We start from the raw sequence: 16,706 nt of genomic DNA, 5'->3' as shown, positions 1-16,706 counted from the left end.
TTAGGTTGTCCCTATAAGTAAATGTGAGGTATATGGACAATTTCTGCATACAGAGAGCACAAACATTACCCAAAGTCATTAACTGCTAGGCAGGAATTAATATGTTTACAATTCAAGCCAAGTGATAAATATGAATATATAAAAGGCAAATACTCATTGCATCCCTGTGAATTATTAAAACTCTTTCTTTCCTTAATAAATGGAAAAATTAACATGTACAAGCATTCTGCTTTTCCCAGTTACCAGGCTTTTCTATGCAGGAATCTTAACCTTGTAACTTTTGTTAACACATGAAATTTAAGAAAAAAATATTTAAAAATAAAAAGCCAAACAAACAAAAAAAGATACTTTAAAGTGTAAGTCTGTTAAACTCAAATTTTATGAAAAAACCCCACATCATGAATTGCCTGTTAAATGAGCTCCTATGGAATATCAAGGCCAGGTTGGATGAGCTTTGGAGCTACCTGGGATCATGGAAGGTGTCCCTGCCCATGGAAGGGGTGGGACTTGATGCTCCTTAAGGTTCCTCCAACCCAAATCATGACGGCATTTTACAGTGAGAAGAGCAAGGGGTTTGTCCCTTCTTCCCCTCAAGACTTGGTGTCCCTTGTCCCAGCCACCTGTGACATCATGTGCCAGCTTCAGATCTTATCTGTCACCTGGTAACTGATGGGAAATAACAAAACTATGCTTCCAAACAAAGCCTGTTAGCTCATCACATCATCCTGAGGGCAAGCTGAGATCAAGTAAAGCCCTGGTGATGTTTCCTACCAGCTTCAATGAAAGCTTTGATTTCCATCAGAAGTAAAACAATTCCATAAATAAACGGAGTCTCCGCAGCTTGAGGGGGGCATCAGAGATGGCAGGAGGAATGAGAAGGGCCACCAAAGTGACAGCCTGGAGAAGAGAAGGCTCCAAGGAGAACTTCTTGTGGCCTTCAATATTTAAACACGGCTTGGAAGAAAGATGGAGAGAGACTTTTATCTTCCCACTGCCAAAGGGCAGAGTGAAATGGGATTTTGGGCAGGAATTCCTCCCTGGGAGGGTGGGCAGCCCTGGCACAGAGCCCAGAGCATCTGGGGCTGCCCCTGGATCCCTGGCAGTGCCCAAGGCCAGGCTGGAGCACCCTGGGATAATGGAAGGGTCCCTGCCCATGGCAGGGGGTGGAAGGGGATGAGCCTTAATGTCCCTTCAACCCAAACCACTCTGACAAGGGATGGAGAAGTTCCCTCCTGAGGAGGAGTCACACAGTCCCAGATTCTCCCAAGAAGGCACAGCCTGGATGGATTCACATTTTCCTGAGGTTTCCAAACCCACAGCAGTGGGGATGAAAGGAGTGCACAGCTGCTGCTCACAAGTTTCACTGTGTTAGAACCAGGAGGCAGCAGCTGAAGCCAACAGAAGATGAATTTCAAACAAATGAGAGATGGGACTTTTAATCCTGGCATTTCTTATTTCCTCCCAGGGAGTGATGGGAGTTGTGCCATGGGGACAGGCAGCAAAGGCAGCTCCACAAGGGAATGTCAAAGTCAGGAGAAGGAAGTTTGGAGACAAGGAGCAGCCTCCACCTCCCATCCAACCAACTTCCCCATCCAGGTTCGGGCAGAAGGCTGCTCAGAAGGGAAGGATGTGGGTACACTCAAGTTATTAGGGCACTACTTTGAGTTCCCAAAAGTAACTTGAGGAAGTGCCACATTATTATCAAATTATAACTTTATTTCTGGGTTTTCAGAGATTTCATCCTTTTCCTCCCCAACAGCCCTTCCAGTTGTTGGGCTTTTCTGTAATACTGATGGACACCCTTTGGATATAAAGCAGCTGCTAATTATGCTCCTCAACCACTGCTGAGTATTAATATTTAAAGTCCTGAACTTGTTTAAAAATTGAATAAAATCAAAATGTGGTGCTGCTTTGAATGGTTTTTAATTCAGTGTCCCCAAGCCATAAAGGACAGAGCCATTTTTCCTGCACTGTGTTTTGAAGAGCCACAGACCAAGGATTAAGAAGGACTTCAAGTGGCCTCTGCTGTCAATTGTAAACTCATTTAATGTCAATATCAGGCTTCCCATATTTTTCAGTACTCAACTTCTTGAAATATCTTGGGCTTTTAGGATTTCCAGACTTTTCAAAATAACTTCTGTTCCTTTCTTAAGGTAAAACTCAGTCACAGACATTTTAATATATAAAATAATTAGGTCTTTGCCCAGTCAATCAGGAATTTAGCATATTCTTGTTTGCACAAGGCAAGTTTCTAGGTCATTTTATTTAGAAAAAATAAGGGAGGAGAAGCTCTTAATTGAGAGCATATGGCTAAATTTTAGGTGCCCATGATGCTGCAAACTGCCTCTTTATATCCCTTTTTTATTCACTGCCATCATATTTCCCTGTCATGTATCAAAGTTATTAAGAGCAATTTTATTTTGGCACCTGCTTGGGGATTTTAGAAACTACACTAAAGAGTTCATTTCTGAACATTATGGCCAAAAATACTTAATTTTGGTTTAGAGCACCAATAGAAATGGCGAGTTTAATTTTATTTGCACTGTTCATTATTTCCCTCTTCCATAATTTTGTAGGATTTTCATTTTTCATTTGTTTAACACATTTAATTTCAGCTTGGTTTTTTTCTGTTCAGCATTTTTCTGTTATGCATTAGGACCAGGCTGCTCTCTGGGCTTCTAACTTGAAGGCAACATGCAAAAGCACATAAAAGTCTGTATTTTTATGCTATGTTCAAACTTTAAATAGTTCAATATTTCAAATGAGAAAACCTTCCTGAGGCTTTGGGAGTTTACATTACTTTATAACATCGAATGTTCTCCACTTTGACAGAAAAGTTGCATTAAATCCTCCATCTAATGAAATCAATGTTGTATAAATAATATATTATTCCACCAAAGAGCAAATAGGAATCAGATGCAAGTATCCCCATTATTTGTTGGATTTGCCTTTTTTTTGCCCATAACTTGAGATTGAAGATAGAATTCATGCTCATCCCACATTTCATTAGGTGCTTAAATCTGAAACCATTTGTCTAAAGGCAATCAAAAGTACGACCAGATTTGTTGGTTTTTATTTTTAAGCAGGGCAGGATTTTTCCCTTTGCTATAAAGCAGTCAGAGAGAAAACCCTGGAATTTGGGAAGGTCATAAAATAAACGAGATAAAGCAAAATATTAACGAAGTTGGCAGAATGTTCTTTTAAAAACATTCCCCCACACTTCCAGTTCCTCAAGGCATCTTAACAAGGATGTAATTTCCCATTTGCTCTCAGTGAGCAAATCAAAAAGGGTGATTTATTATTCAGATGGGCACAAAGGATTTCTGAAATGCAAAAAGAAGGGCTCTAAAAGCACAAGTCATCAGTAATGACGACAGCCTGAACTGCCTTTCAAATATGAACAAAATGCAGCCATTTAGGGGCTCATACATCACGCTCTCCCAGACCCTCATTTATTTCCCAACTGTACAGGCTGCATGAAAATGGAACCGGAATTTGGCATCTACTGAGAACATCTTTATCAGGGAAGTGATTCCACACCATGGGAGAGCAGCTCAGAATCCCCACCCTTGGAAGAACAACCAAGGCTTTCCAATCACCACTTCTGTTCCCTTCCCAAAAAAATCAGTGTGCTGAAAAGGAACTTTTCTGAACTATAAACACAGTGAAAATATGACAAAACTCCCACTCCTATCCCAAGAAAATTCATGATTTTCTTGATAAACATCTCCAGCAATTTGGGCTCCTGATGAGACAGCATTCAACTGGAACCCAAAATCTCAGCTTTAGCTGGTGAGACCTGCTGTTATATTTTTCTTCCAATGATCTGTACAATGGGAAATTGAGAGAGAGAACTAAATCCTGCTCATTCTTATCCCAACGAAGCACAGAAATAACCATCTGAGCTAATGAGGTTACTCAGCATTTTTCTTCTCCAAGCAGAAAACCCACAAAGAGCAGTTCCCTCAATCAGCTGTTTAATATTTCAGCCATGCACAGGTATTATGGGTATTAGACACATATTCTTAAATCCACTTTATCTTCAAAATGTTCCTTTAAGTAAAGAGATGTGGAATTAGCACTTTATGTATAAAGAACTGACATCAGCATAGGCTCAAATGAATTTTCCAAGCTCATGGAAAAGACTTATTATGGAGCAAGCCATCCCAGCAAATCTCCCCCAATTTCTGCCAAACATGACTCCAAGAGACCTTTTTTCCCTGCATCACAGCCAAGCAGAAAATATCCTCCCCCAAAGCGAGGAGCACCTCCAAGGATTGGACTGCATGAAGACCTGTTTGAAATTCCAGCCAAGTTTGCCTTCACCTCAGCTGGAGCAGAGGAGCATATTTAACATCCTTCCATTTCTGTTCTGATGGCAGGTTGGAGGAAATAAATAAGTTAATTACCAATTTAGCTCAGAAAGCCAGGCAGTTATCATCTAAAGGTATGAAAACAGCCACCTAATTAATGGGAATGAAGGTTCAGCAATGTGATCTTGGTTTTAGCAAAGACTGAATGGCAGCATTGGTCCCAAGTGACTACAGAGAGAAAAGGCACAACTTTGTCCACAGCTCTGCTTCAAATCAAGTGAACTTCACCCTTCTTTCATCTCCAACACAGGTGGAAGTTCTGCCATAAATTAGCCTGGTCCTAAGGAACATCCCTGGGAACCCAGCTCAGGCATGTAGTGTTGGGATGTAAATTATGCCTCCTAATGTAATTTACTTAACATAGATCTGAAAATCCCACTGGTGCTGGTTTATCATCCTCCCTCCCCACACTGGTGGTCACCAAACACCTGGCAGGTGACTCAAGCTCTGGCTGCCACATGCTTTTCCCTGAGCTGCATCCAAGCTTTCCTCTACAAGAACTTCACAGACTGTTCCAAAAAATTACATTTTAGTGTTCCAATGTCAGACCTGCATGTTCTAGAGGAGCATAATCCTACAAAGAAGCTGCTCAGCAAAAAAATCCCCCCAGGCAGTCCCTGGGCTAAACCTGGGGCAGTCCTTGAGCTAAACCTGAGTGTGGGGAGGACATGCCAGGCTGACTCTCCCACAGTCACCCAGATGTGTCCTCAGAAACTGAATGGAAGGAATAAAGTCAAGTAAAATCTGAAGTCTGTAACACAGGCTGTGTGTGATGAATATTTCTAAATACACACACAGGTGCCTCCCTGAATTTATGATGCAATTAGCAGAGAGGGAGAAGGGCCTCTCACTGTACTTCTCCACAGAGAATGCCACTAAAAATCCATCTCACTGCTCTCCAACCCCTGCTTTTCTCACTGCCCCCAGAAGTCCAAGGCAGGACTTCCACCTGCACGTGTCACTGCAGCCCCAAGCAGTGCTCACTCCTCCCTGAGTGGAGAAAAAGCCAATCTGGGAAGGTAGGACACTCCATGAGAGAGAAATACGTTTATAAGCTAAAACAACTACAATTAATTGTCTCTTTTCTCTTTGCACCCTCTCAGGTTGAAGCCCAACCCCTCTCTCCCCTCTCAAGAATCTCTTCAATGCTACATTTCATTATGCAACAGTCATGCTCAGCATTTTTAAAGGCTAAAATATTGACAAATGGGGTGATGAAGCATTTCCAATTTCCCAGTGTATTTACTTCTACGTGCTGTTACAGTAACGTGAAGCACAATAATCACAAAACACTTCATTTTTCACAAACCCTGATTTAAAAAATCCCTGTATACACCAATGGTGTCAGCAGTTACACATGAATCCGGTCCACATCAGAAAGTGCTTTATAATTCCCTAAAAACCTCCACAAGATGCTGTACAGTTTATAAGTGGGGCATATGCATAATGCTGTGCAAGACTAATCAGCCTTGAGACAACAGCTTCTAAATATCATTATGGAGAAGACAAGAATGATGTTTAACTGCTGCTTCTGTCAGACAGATTCTCCTTTCAAGTCACTCAGGATATCAAGTTATAGTATTTCCTTCCAGTAATCATGGGCTGGATAAACTCACATTTTCAGCTTGTGAAAAAGCAGCAGCATCTCCTACCACTGATCTGTTGGCTCTGAGGAAGTAGCCTGTGTTATTTCAGACGTGCTCACCCTACCATGTAATTTTACCCACGTCTGTATCCAGGCTGCAGCCAAAAACCACATTTATTTTCATAGAGAGAAATCCACAGAGGACCTGGAATACAGCAAGTCAGCACTGCTGGAAAGAAAAACAGAAAGAAAAAAAATAACAGCGTGGTGGCTGCTGTTGCATCAATAAGCAGGTCGATATTGAAGTTCTTTGGAAAAAAAAATTTATCTGATAAAATACCAAGACAGATGCTGAGTGCGATCCAAGCTGTGTCACAGTCGCTATCCCAGGGCAGAGCAGCAGGTGATGGGGAGGGCACACCCCTGGCATCCTCGTTCAGGGATCAGCAGCAGGGATAAGGAGCAGAGGGAAGAGGGCAGCGGGAGTACCTGCACAGGTAGCAGGCAGGCAGAGCGGCAGAGCTGCCCTCTGCTGACTGTCTGCTTCGCTGAACACTGCTCTGATCCGGTCCCGCACCGCGATTTAAGCGGCCGGGCTCTCCGTGACTCCATCCCCACGGATGTCACGCTGGGTGACAGCCGGACCCACGCGGGTCTCCTGCCCCGGGCCAGCCCCAGCCCGGGCTGTTGGCGCCGTGGTGCCCCGGCCCTGCGGCAGCCCCGGCACTGCCGTGCTGCAAGGGGCTGCTCCGGCTAATGAACTCCAGATACACCCGGGACTGGAGCCAGCGCTGCTGCTGCATCGTGTCCGTGCATGCCGGACTCACGCAGCGCCCAGCTCGACTGGCCCTGCCTGCTGTGGTGTGGGGCCGTGCTGGAACACTTTGGGCTGGTCCAGCTGCTCTCATCTGCCAGTTCAAATCAGGGGTGGCTTCAGTAACCCCCAAAATCAATAACCCTCATCGACACCAATGGTGAAGGCAGCGCTCTGACAGAGGAACTCCGTGGCCCACACCTGCTGGCACCTGGACTAGGGGACTTTTCTGCTGGGAAGTATTTATTGAACAGCAGAACTCCTGGGAACTTCCAAATGAAACACAAACCAATCGCTTCCCAACTCAGTCCAGTTCTCGTCCCTCTCATGGCATTTCTGCCTATCACTCAGGTAAAATACACACGACCTATTTAACTTCCAACTTTTTGCTATTTTAAAGTGAAAAACATCATTGCTAAACCCTCTGCAAAATGAGAGAAAAGGAGGAAAGATATGATTCAAGTTTTACGCAGATTATCACGTTTATCAATCTCCTCTGTCAAACTGCTTCACTCCGAACTCGCGTCCATTTTATACAAGGTTTAAAAGCAAATGGGAGCAGCTACTCCTTTAGCACCTTAAACACTTTCCCTCCCAATAAAAGGCAACCGTGTAGCTTTAACCCAGCGCTTCGCTGAAATCCCCAATGGATCAGCATCACCCACTCTGCGGCTGCTCCATCGCTCCCGTAGCGCGACTGGAAACCTGGGCTGCGCGGGGACGGTGTGCACGGCTCTGTTATTAACGAACCCCCGCGCAGGGGAACCAGAGCGATAAAGAAAGCTTCTCAGCGAGCCTGCGAGCGGCAGCTCCGCGCTTCTCCCCTCCGTGTGCGCGGCCGCCGAGCATCGCTCCATCGCTCCATCCCACCTCCCCCGCCCGCCCCCGCCGCCAGCCCGGCCCCCGGCTCCTCCTCCCCGCTCCCGCCCGGCTGGGGGACGCCCGCCGGTCCCGCTCAACAAGTTCCCCTCGGCGGGGACCCGGCCGAGGGGACCCCCCGACAGCGAGCCCCCGCCGCAGCCCATGAGGGCAGCGGGGGAGCGCGGCGGCGGCGGCGGCTGCGGCTCCTCCGGCGGCTCGGCGGCTCCGCGGCAGATGCGCCCCGGCGCCCAGGCTCTGACGCCCAGCTCGCCCCGGCGGCTGGAGGGAGATGCTCGCCCAGACCGCCGCTTCTGCGTGAGGAAGCACAAGGTAAGGCGCTCTTCCCCGAGCCCCCGAAATCCCCCGTCCGCTGGTTCTGCCGGCGGAAAACTTCGTAGGGATGAGGAGAAAGGCTGGCGCTGAGCGCCAGCGTTATGCAATAGCGTATCTGCCTGCCTGCGAACAGCTCCCGCATCCAATAACTTTCGTGACAGATAAGGAGAGAATATCCCGATACGCGACTTTCTTCTAGAAAAATACCAGCGTTTCTTTGCCTGCTCCCCTTCCAGCGGTGCCTGGGAGGGGAGAGAGGTAGCTGGAAGATTTTTGGAGGATGCACGAAGTGCTTTGGCTTTTCACATGGCTGACGGCGAGGAACTACCGCTGCTTATTAACTTCAGCCGTCCTAATGAAGTGCCCGTACAGCGGCGATGGAGGAACACGGGATGTGTTCATCGCTGAACTTGCAGTACGGCACTTCATTAAAAGCCCAACCAACCCAAAAATCCTCCTCGGGGACTGAAGCTGCCGCTATTCAGTGAAGTGTGCAGGGTTCTCCCGATTTAACACACCCGAGTCCCCCATCACCATCACCGACCACACCGAAATCGGGGATGCCGTGGAAACGCCGTAGGAAAACGGGACAGAGGTAGCAGGGAGCCATCCCCAAAGTCACAGTCCTTGCATCGTGCAAGGCATCCCGAGCTTCCCGCTCTGCAATTCCATCGTGCCTCCCTCGCTAGTAAAAACCCTGTGCCGTGACCTCGGCGCCTGTTAATGCCATGTTTACGGGGAGTTACGGCAGCGAGGGGATGCAGGACTGCAGTTCCATGGGATCTGCCCGGGGGAGGCGGGGGGGCCGCCGGCCCCGGCAAAACAGGGACAGCTTGCACTGCTGGGAGCGGGGAATATATTCCCTGCTTATGTCACCGTCTCCCGAGGGCTCTGTCCCAAGGGAGCTGTGCCCCCCTCGCAGCCGCGAGTCGGAATAGGGAATGGAGCGCTTCGCTTTGACCTTGTGTGTCTAAGCAGCTTAAAATCCTGCACGGAGGGGAATTTAACTCATTAGGCTCTAAGACAGGGAAGTCTGGGAAGACCTGTTTTTCCCAGCCTCGGAGAATCATTTCTTTTTCCCCCAGCTGAATGCTGGCAAGTGCTAAGGGAAGGCAAACCAGTAACAGGTCACGTCTGATATAAACTGGGAATTTATTCCCTCCTCTTAAGTGCCGGATCGTGCTTGGATTTACCGGGCTGCCAGGGATGCTGCATGTATCAAGGTTAAAATCTGGCTTCTAGATGGAAAAACTCCTAGCTAAAAATAAAGAAATAAATAAATAAAAATAATCACATGATATGCAACTATGTCCTAGCCATGGACTGGGATTAATTTAATGTCAAATTCCAAGGCAACAGACCAATAGTAAAAATAGGAAATCAGGGAGAGGAATGGATCTCCTCACTCTTGGTGTGATGCCTCTTGGTGTTCCACCAGCCTGCTCATGCCTGGCTGTCTGGACTACAACGATCTGTTCCCTCCGAGTACAAATAACAGTTCTAAGTTAAAAGCTAGGTTCTTCTCCTGGCATTAAAAATTAATATTTAGATGAAAATATCTCAGGGCTCAGGTATTACTAATTTATCACCTGGAGGGTGATATTCTGCTATACAGTGGTGACATAGGGTCCCTGATTCCAGGAGAAATCCATAATGTAGATTGCTAATCCAGAGACAGTTCTAAAATAAAACTCCTGCCCCAGAGTTTAAGGTGCTGTTGCATTGAAAGCATCCTCCCTTCACATGATGGGGAAAGCTGATAGTAAACCAGCTTCTTTTTGGGCTTTTTTGTAAGGATGTCACGATGCCCTTGATGAAAAATGTTTGTTCTTTAGGACTCCGTCATTATTAACGATGTGTGTTTTTAACGAGATGCTCGAGGTAATTCTAATCCTGGATGGAATCAGGGCTTTCCCTGAGACTGACACATAGAAAACCAGCTGGGCAGGAGCACCACAAGAGAAAGTGTTCAGTTCCTTATCAAGAGGGCCAGCACTCAGCATTCAATGCACTCTTGTATTAACTGAGCTCACAAACAAGGAGCTTGTAAGATCCTCGCTGCCTTTTCCCCCAGTTAACCACTGCACTGACAGAGCATTTCTGCATGAGGGGCACACACTGCATATTCTATATTCTAATCTAGATAGAATTAACTCAGCAAGAAGAGTGGTAAGTTCAGTGCAGAGGAGCACAGGGAAGGAGAATGTGGTGAAGAAGCCCAGGACTGCCCAAGTGCCGAGTCACGGAGCGTGCGTCACCTCCCAGACCAGCACCAGACACCGCTGGTCGCCACCAGGACACTGCCTGGGAACCCAAAAACCCAAACTCAGCCAGGGATTGTGCAGAAGGCAAGGAAATACCAACACTAATGTTTGCTTCTGCAGGATTTAAAAGCCAACTTAGCCATGCCATTCCTTTGCCGTGACTGATGGGGAAACCAGTCAGGGAAACCTGTGAGCTTGCCAAAAATCCCTGCTAAAATCTAAGGATACCTCCACAGAGCTTTTGAGCTGTGATGTCTCAAGGCCATTCCTTATCTGAGCACAGGACAGGGAGAACTAGCGATGTACAGTCCCATAATTCATGCCCACTTGAAGAAATGACAGCAAATCTAGAATATCTGAGCCTATAAAAAAATTCACGTGATTATCTGAACTAGCTATTAATAAAAAGCTCTTATATTCTACTTTATGACAGGCACAGTTTAAAAAACTACTGAAAATTTGTCTGAGATATTAAAAAACATGTAAGCAACAAATCTATTTTATAGCCCAGTACTCCCTTGTATTTTTACTAATCAGTTTGCAAATTAAATAGGCTTTCTGAAAATGAAATCATGAGCATATTTTAAGGAAGAAAATAATCTCAGAGTGGTAAATTCAGTGGGAGCTCCACATTCAGCCTTCTGAAAACTGGTGCTTGCTTAGAAAATCCCGAATAACCTCTAAACACACACAGGTACGACTCCCTGGGTATCGACACTCGATTTTAAATTGTTATTGACCACACAGAATTGTGCTCAGAGCATTCTCTTATTGTAGTGGCACATCCCCATCTGAAGGCTGTTTACTCCAATTTTACTAGGTTCAGGCAGAAAAGTGATCCCTTAATACTCCTGAAGCAGTTCACCCTGTTCATGCTTTTGCTCTGTGTCAGGGTGATCGGTGCCTGAAAGGCGCTTCCCATTAGGACATCCCAGCACAAGTCTCCCAGGCAAAGAGAACTGCATGTAAAAATAACAATTCAGTGATCAAACAGCAACATTTGGTGCCCTCTTTGCGTTTTTCTCCCCCTTTAGTGGCACAAGACACCAAGCCTGATTTTACTCCAGTTTTTCCAGCTAAATCCATTTGGTTTGATACAGAGCAGCATAGAGGAGTAAGGGCCATTTTCAAAGTCTGAATTAAACAGAGGTGGATTAAAAAGACTGAAGAGCCTCAAGTCTTGCTATGTTTAGGTGCAGATCCAAACTTCTAAATCATAACAACAGATTTCTGTCCTGGCAGGGAAGTGCTGGAGCTCTACCGTGTCCCTCTCCCCAGAGTTGCTGATTTCTGGTCTCAGACTCAACCCAAATCAAAAATAGTTGTTAAACATCCCAGCTTTAACTCATGTTTGTGACATCCACGGGCAGGAGAAGCAGGGTGCTGTTATTTTTGCCTGCCCATGATTGCTGGAGCAAGCCTATAAATAAAGCCCACGTAGTTACCGAATAAAGCCAGTTTAAAAACAAAAGCAGAGGAAGCTCTTTCCATCTGGTCTGAGCGAGAAGGAATGGTCACACGCTCACCAAAAAAAAAGGGGTTACTTGTTTTGTGCTCTTGCCCACCTTCCCTGCTTGTTTTACAGCTGCCCTTCTCTCCTTTTCCATCTTTTTCTCCCAATTCTCATGTCAAGGCTGTGATTGCATTGCTTGGAACAATTCTGGGGAGGTCAAAGCTTATAAAGCCCAACCATGGTGTAAATGACTTTTTAAAAGCTGGAACAGGGGCTCTCTGATGCCCAAGACAAACCCATTTAAGCAGGTGTGTGACTTCAGGACTGTATTTTAAAAGTTCATAACACAAATAGTTTTGGTCTGGTTCGCTTCTTCCTGGGAGAAGGAAGAAGAGGGAATTCAGTAAAATCCTTAATTTTGGTGTATTTATCTATGAATAAGCACAAAATCTACAAAAAGCCCGAAGTCTCCTTCCAACCATTAGTAATTGGTTGTTCATACCCGTTTTATTATTATATTCATTATTCTCTCCTGAAAATAGAGAGGAGAAATGAATGAGGAGATATCCAGTACAAAAATTTAACTTGTGGATCAGCTGAATACATTTCTGTGTATCAAGGCCATCGGCAAATAAAACACAGCCATATCTCTACGGAGCTGACAAAGAGACAGATAAAACATCCCACTGCTGGAGAGAGTAATTCAGCAGAAATTATGCTTGAACTGCCTGCTCACAGTGATAACACTGATCCCTTCTGGAGACTGAACCTAAACTGCTGAATTCCAGAGGAATCCGTGTGGTTTTGTTGAGCAGGTTGGTGAGAAGAACGTGGTACGCTGCAGCAGTCACAATCTGTAACAAAAGCACACAAAGCCACAAGAAAAATGATGCAAATTATCTGTCTGGTGGCCAGTTGTGGTGCCTTCCCCAGCCAAAAATTCCCTTGAGAGGGTCTTTATTACTTTAATAAACTTCCTAATCATCCCTATCACAAACAGCCCATCCTAAAATCCAGAATCACACAGTGGTTTGGGCTGGAAAGGCATTAAAGATCATCTCATTCCAGCCCCCTGCCATGGGCAGGGACACGAGGTTTATTTAAAAATCATATTCCACATTAACTGAGGTCCACAAAACCTGGGAACAACGTATTCAGCAACCTCACATTGTATTTGCTTCCCTCTTCATTCCCCACGTAGTTCTTCCCACGTGGCACCAAAACTGTGTCCCCTGGAATGAGCAATTTCCATCAGCCCTCTCCCAGAGTCCTCCTGTTTGATGAGAACCTGGGATTTGAGGAGTTTAAGACAACTTCCCTTCACACAAGACTTTGGCTCTTCCTTCCCAGGATTTCAAAAGCATCTTAGACCCAGCTTTGAGGAAGCTTTGCAGCTCTAGGGACTGTAATTCCCCTCAGCAACCGAAGCTTTTTGCTCTACTAGAACTCTTTTTGGGTAACTAATGGGAATTTTTGCACAATGCTCTAGCAGGAGTCAGACTGATCTGTGCAATTTCCCCAACACCAGCATGCTCAGATCCACCTGTACATGATAATTCAGAATTCCAGCAGAACCAGAACGTGCCTGAAACCAGAAACTTCAGGAATGTGCTCCTGAAGAAGGTGACAAATGACACAGCTCTTACTTGGTGGCAATTGCCAGCAGTGGAGTGCAGAAACCCATCTAGACAGATCCTATTCCCCAATTAACATCCTGCTAATGATGTCAGGTTTTAGACCTAAATTACCCAGCTGAGCTGTTCAACAACACTTCACACCCTCCCAAGGTTGTGTGCCTGGAACCCTGATCCAAGCAGAAGAGCTGACAAGGCTCTGATGCCTTACAAGCACCCACCCAAGGAATGTCACTGTCACCTCCCATCTGCAGGACCACCTGCATTCCCAAGGGAATGCTCTGAGCTGCAGAGCAAAATGAAGGATGCAGGATGGAAGCCTGGAGCTGGCACCTGCTTAGCTGCTTTATCCTCTTCACCCAATGCTTGAAAATCTCTGATGAAGGAACAAAACCAGCTGCAGTTCCTGGAGGTGCTCACAGTCTGATCATCCCTGAGAGTGCCCAATGCAGGCTGGACAGGGCTTGGAGCAACCTGGGACAGTGGAGGGTGTCCCTGCCCATGCCAGGGGTGGAAGGGATGATCTTTTAGGTCTTTTCCAACCCAAACCATTCCATGATTCTGTGTTCTCAGCATTCAGCTCCCTCTGTGCAGAGCTCTGACAGTTTTACAACCCTGTTGGTCAAAGCTAAAGAGCAGCACTGCTTTTCCCCTGTCATTTGCCTGCTTATTTTTTTTCCCTTAAACACCCACAAAACCTATTGATGTCAACTAAGAACAATTAAACTTTGTATTCAACAGTAATGCCAATAAGGAACTGCCTTCAGTAATGCCAATAAGGAGCTGCCTTAAACCCTTGTTTTTAACAACCTGCCCTTTAAATTATTTACCAGAAAGTCCCATAAAAATGAAAAACCTTCCAGTGCAAGTCCTGTGGCTTTTGCACTCCTGCAAGCCAGGAGAGTGTGAGCAGAAATACTGGGGATTCTCCTACCAACCCCTTCTCAGCAGCATCCTGCTCTTCTTCCTCCCCCTGGAACAGGGACAAACCTTGCCGAGGTTTTCATGAAAAAACAAAATAATGCTAAAGAAACCTTCCCTACTCTCGTCCTGAGAGCCAGAGCTGCAGAGCACAGGGAGAGAAATCAGCATTGCTCTCTTCACAGTGACATTATTTTTTCCAGTCCACTAAATCCCAGCAAATGTTTGAGATCAGAACACTCTGAATTCACAGGGACTATCTTGTGCCATTGTGTTTGTTCCACTGGGAAGTTAATGGTTATTAACTCACCCCATAAGTCTACCCTGGTTTTAGTGCAAGTGCAAATCTCCTGTTAATGGTGCTATTCCTTGCAAAATTCTGTTATAGGGAAAAGAACCCTTATTTTCCAGAATTTTATCACATTGAATGGATTCCTTTTAATTTTATGCACAGAACAATATAGGAAGCAACAAAACCTAAGTATTATTAAAATTTGTGTTCCAAAAGCATAGTAGAGATGTCAGAATTAAAGAAAATTGCCTCTATCAGTTTCATTCAGGGAAACTGGCTTGGTTTGTAAGGAAAATTTTAAGTAGTTTATCCTCCAGTAGATTCTTGTTTTATCTAAAAGTCTCCAGGCTTATTAAATCGTACATTTTATTTGTTGCCACTTAGTTCTGAAGCTGAAGCTCACAAGAGCATTTAAAGGCATTTATTGGGTATCTCAGCCATAAGCTATGACTTTATACATGATTCTCACAGAGCCTGCCAATGGATGGGAGGGGGGAAAAGACAAATCCAATGCCACAGGATCCTGATAATTCCAAAGGAAGACTTCCAAGGCACTTGGAAATGCAGCAGTAAGGATGACTTGGGTATTGAGCAATAAATAAGGAAGTTCAAGAGAGACAAAATTCAAGTTCAGAGCCGCAGGGTTTCAAAACAGAGTTAAAAAAAATACTGGTTTGACATTTAGCAGCACTGCTAAGTCTGTTATTCTACATGAACGATTCTGTGATGAAATAAAGACAGGCAGGGCTACCCCAGCAGTTTTCCTAATAATCCTCTCATCAGTATTTTTTATCCCCTAAAAACTGGGAATACCTGCAATCCTCAGATTTATCTGGAAGTCAAATTTCTCCTCAGTCCTTTTGTATTAAAACCCTCCAACATTTCCTAACACAGGCAAAGTTTCTGCAAACAACTTCTGTAATTAATAACTGCCTAAGACAATTATTATTTTCCAGTGTTTTTATCATGACGGTCTTCTTTACTGGACATTACTTTTAGAATGAGACTAAATAATTTCTGCATTTCTAACATAACACTGTCAGATAATAACAATGAGATTCCTTTGAAAAGAATAAAATTACTCAATGAAGTCAAAATGTATGGGATATTTAGAATTAACATTAGGTTTCTATACTGGATTTGTTTCTACGAAGTAAATCTGAGCTTCTTTCTGCTCCTTATTTTTGACAGTGTAATTGGATAAATATTCCATGGAAACACTTATGGTTTATTGACATCAAATAGTTTTTGAAAAGTAAGTGGTTTAAGGTGGTATTTAGGCATATATAATTTTATCTGAAGCAGTGGTGATTTCTCAGGAGAATGTCCAGCCTGGAAATATCCAGAAGCTTAAAGATGCTGCAGATCACCTCCCACTTTCCGCGCAAAAAGCCAATTTGCAATTCCCTGCATTATTTTAAGCAATCCATCCATCCATCCATCCACAAAATCCTGTGTGCTCTTAATACATACACAGATGTTTCCAGCTGTACCTCCAAAGCCTTCACTTGCTCTGGAAACCCAAGGACTGAAATCTGTGCCTTTCATCTGCATTTGGAACCTGCAAAGTTTAAGCCCACTCTGCGTATTAACACATCCTGAATCTGCTTCTGTGTCATAAAACTGACAGAGATAAAATGGAAATTGCAAGGTGAGTTCCAAATCTCCTCTCCCCTCATTAACCAATCAGTCTGGAAATTCCACGCTGTAATTCTCCTCCCAGAGCAGTGACTCTGCAGAGTTTGGGATGCAGAGTGAAGGTCCTGCAAAGATTTGTGCAACCGAACTAGTGGTTTCCACAATTACCCAAACATTTTATACCCACTCAAAGCTTCTCTGTGCATCACTTTTCAGTTATTATTATTAAGTAGTTTATTTCCATATTCAGACATAGAGGGATGCTGCTTAAAGATAATCAGTGACAAGTTTATAAAAAATCAAGGCTAAAAACTTAAAAACTAAGCTTGTGATTACTTAAATATTTACTTTAGCAAATCAGCTCTTTGTTTGGAGTAAGTACAGTTAAAAAGTTGAAGTCTATTATCTGCATGTAATTGGCATCTGCAGCTAAAATTCAAATTCAAAGGCTTTATTACCCCCCTGACAGCACGAGCCATGAACTGAGGAACTCCAGCTCAGTAGTTTCCTCAAGTATCCAAAAACCCTGCAGAGACGA

At 44.6% G+C, this 16,706-nt stretch overlaps 2 protein-coding genes across 5 annotated transcripts in view; one reads left to right on the top strand and one right to left on the bottom strand.

The window, feature by feature from the left end:
- The window catches only part of DOCK1 (dedicator of cytokinesis 1), a 273,196-nt gene that overhangs the window by 131,179 nt on the left and 125,311 nt on the right, over positions 1-16,706 (bottom strand). The window lies entirely within an intron of this gene.
- Positions 7,845-16,706, top strand: part of INSYN2A (inhibitory synaptic factor 2A) — a gene marked incomplete at its 3' end in the record, with an annotated part of 37,967 nt that continues 29,105 nt past the window's right edge. The window contains 1 exon segment of the mRNA XM_084210280.1: positions 7,845-7,963.

Source organism: Fringilla coelebs, assembly GCF_963513975.1.
Source record: "Fringilla coelebs genome assembly, chromosome: 8".
NCBI classification, from domain to species: Eukaryota; Metazoa; Chordata; class Aves; order Passeriformes; family Fringillidae; genus Fringilla; species Fringilla coelebs.
Note: the sequence above shows the minus strand (reverse complement) of the source record. Positions and strands in the feature narration are given on the sequence as shown.